The sequence below is a fragment of the Marmota marmota genome, unplaced genomic scaffold, assembly GCF_001458135.2.
Source record: "Marmota marmota marmota unplaced genomic scaffold, marMar, whole genome shotgun sequence".
Taxonomy (NCBI): Eukaryota; Metazoa; Chordata; class Mammalia; order Rodentia; family Sciuridae; genus Marmota; species Marmota marmota.
In genome coordinates, this window is record NW_025999949.1 from 4430866 (window position 1) to 4433859 (window position 2994).

A 2994-nucleotide genomic window follows, 5' to 3' on the forward strand; every position below is an offset into this window, starting at 1 on the left:
GTCAGCAGTTGGCCCAAAGTGGCAGAGCTTGTTCAGGACTGTCTGCTGTTCAGTGGCCAACGGTTGCTTAGAGGACCAGTGGAAGTAGCTTCCCAGTGGGGAGATAAATACTAACAAGGGATGCCAGATGTTTTATGACTTATGGCAAATCTTTTGAGACAGATGTTCTTAGTTCAGCTCAATTTCATCTCCAGCTTCCTGGCATCTGCAGTAATACTGAATTGTGTCATCACATGACCCCTGAAAATTCATAGTAATTCATGATAATCCCTGCTAATTCATCTCCTGACTTGTGTTTCACTTTCATTACATCTGTTCCCAAAAAAGGAAATTGACCCCTGTAAATGCATATGAGGAATCTCATATCTAATTTTTTTGTGTGTGGTGCTGGTGTGGGAACCCAAGGCCTTGTGCATACTAAGCACACACTTTATCACTGAACTCCACTCCCAGCTCCAAAAATATCACAATTAATATTTCATAATTACAATTATCATAATAAGTTTTATGACAGGAAGCAGCCCCTCATTTGTTTTTTCTGTGACTGCAGGCTAACACCTGACATGTTAGAAGTTGGTGAGGCTCACTGGTGAGTGAGGCTCACCTGTGTTCCTGAGTGGCTTAGCTTTAATGTGGTTCACTTGGAATCCACTGGCCTGCGGTCCTGGTTCCAACTACTAGGGGAAGGCAGTGAGGCTCTTCCTGCAGATTGGCTGCTGGGGTCATGCAGGATGTCAAGGCTCAAAATGCTGGGCTGACTGCTCAGGCAAGAGCAGGCAGGACCCCAACTCAAGATAAGGCTGTCTTTGGAAGCAGCTACAGCAAACAGGAAGCTCTGTCAGACACAAAGGAAGCCTCCAAGGCCAAACATGGAGGCTGAGGAAGGTAGAGCTGACAGCCAGCTCACTTCCCTGTGAGTTCCAGCAAGAGGGAATTGCAAAGATGAAGTTCTTGCCTCCCAGAGAGCCTCTGGGTAGAGAGGAAGGCTGAATACCACAAAGTCTGTCAAGCCAAACCAGGCACAGTAAGGGTCACAGGAGGGGTGCCAAGGGCCAAGCGACTCCAGAGATGACAGAAAGCAGCTTCACAAGAAGGTGGCAACTGAGCTGGGCTCAGGTCAGAAGCAGAAGATATCATAAACCCTACTAAGTGAGTTTGAGTTCTCAGCCTGAAGAAAAATGCAGAAGCTGGAGGTTGTAGTGTGTGTGGCTTATGTATCTGGCCACAGCCCCTCTGTGCCCAGTGTCGTTCCCAGGACAACCCCCACTGGACCAGGCATGAACTTCCCTAAAGGGCAACCACATGGGGCCCAAGGCCTTCCACACCAACACTTTCCATAACCATTCCTGGCCACTGTTTCCTCCCTCTGATGTCATAGGGCTCTGCATTTTGTCCCATCTCAGCAAATTAGATCCCTATGGTTTCCCAAGAGCTGTCATTTTAACTCTTTTTCTACAAAAAGAGCTCAGGGCTTCCCAGAAGTCTGATTCAAGGCTATTTTGAGCTAGATTGGATGGGAAGAAACAGGCTGCCCACTCTTAGAAAAGGCATATTTGAGAAAGGGCTACCCAACACCAAGTAGACTCTGAGCTTTTCTCTGCATGAGTTGGATGAGGGTCACAATGAGCAAGTAAAAGCTCACATGGTCCCTGTCAAAGTTGTATTGACAAACAGCTCTAGACAGATCCAGACTGGTTTTGTAAAACAGCTGTTATGCTACTTCTGTCTGCAAGATGAGACACAGACACAGCACCCCCTCCCCCCACGTTGGCATCATTTGTTGAGCCATGGCTTTGGAAAGAACAGCAAGTCAAATGCTGGAAAGAGGCCCAGAATGAATTGCAGCTGGAGGCCCACCAACCACAGTTGTGTCTTGCTCATCCTGGGTCATGAGTGAGTGGGTGAGGTACCATGATGTGGGAAGGGAGAAAATCCAAGCCCCCAGAGTCAGTTGCTGCCTTTCTGTATCCCCATCTTCCTGGCTCCTCCTCACACTTCCTTCCTGGCCAACTCAGGAAAACCTGCTGGGATTTAAGAAACTTCCAGAAGCCACTTACTCCATTTAAGGTAGATGCTTTCTCAAGGATCTTTAGCCCTCAAACCCCTAGAAACACAGAGGCAGCCTCTCAAAGTGATTACCAAGCATGGACCCAGAAGCAGCCCACAGCACCCAGAGATGCCCAGCCTCCTCACAGGAAGGTCAGACTCCTTCACCACATGGTCTTCGGTCCTACAGCCAACCCATTTTCTTTCCCCACCTAGGTTTATTTATCTATCTATTTACTGCAGTGTTGAGGAGGAGACCCAAGCCTGGTGCATGCTAGGCAAGGACTCCATCGCTGAGCTACATCCCCAGCTCCTGGACACATACTTGGAAGGTGAATTAAGTCCTCCAGTTATGTTCTCTGCATGTGTTCAAAATTCTTCCCTTCCTTCTATTCTGCTTCCTTCCTTCTTCAAGCCATTTCTCCCAGTGTCACTGAAAGATCACCCACTCTCAGTTAACTGGGGCTCTTGTGTCCCTTGGAGATCCGACCTCTTTAGCAAGGGAAGGGATGCCTCCCCTCCTCCCTCCTCCCACAGTAGCCGCGACAGGGTCTGCTGTCTATGGACCCTGTGGAGCTAGGGGAGGCCAGTGCCGTTCTTCTGTGCCAACTGCATGTAGGCATCACCAGGCCATGGCTTGGCCAGAGCTGCTCCTTCAGAGAGAAGTGAGCCAGGATACCAGATGCAAATGCCCCCTGGTACCCTGAGGCTGTTAGATGATCAGGGTGGTTCTTTTCCTCCCCCAGAACACTGGCCAGGGGGCTTTCCCAGCAAGGGCCTGGCTCTCCCTGGTCCTCCAGCCCTTAGATCCCCTCCTAGGCCACTCTGGAGTGGGTCTAGACACCCACCCAGAGCGGACCTCAGCACGTGGCTGTGGGGCGGGTTTCTCCGCGGGGTGCAGTGTGCCCTCTGCGCCGCTCCTCCCTCGTGACTTCTGGTAAAGGCTCC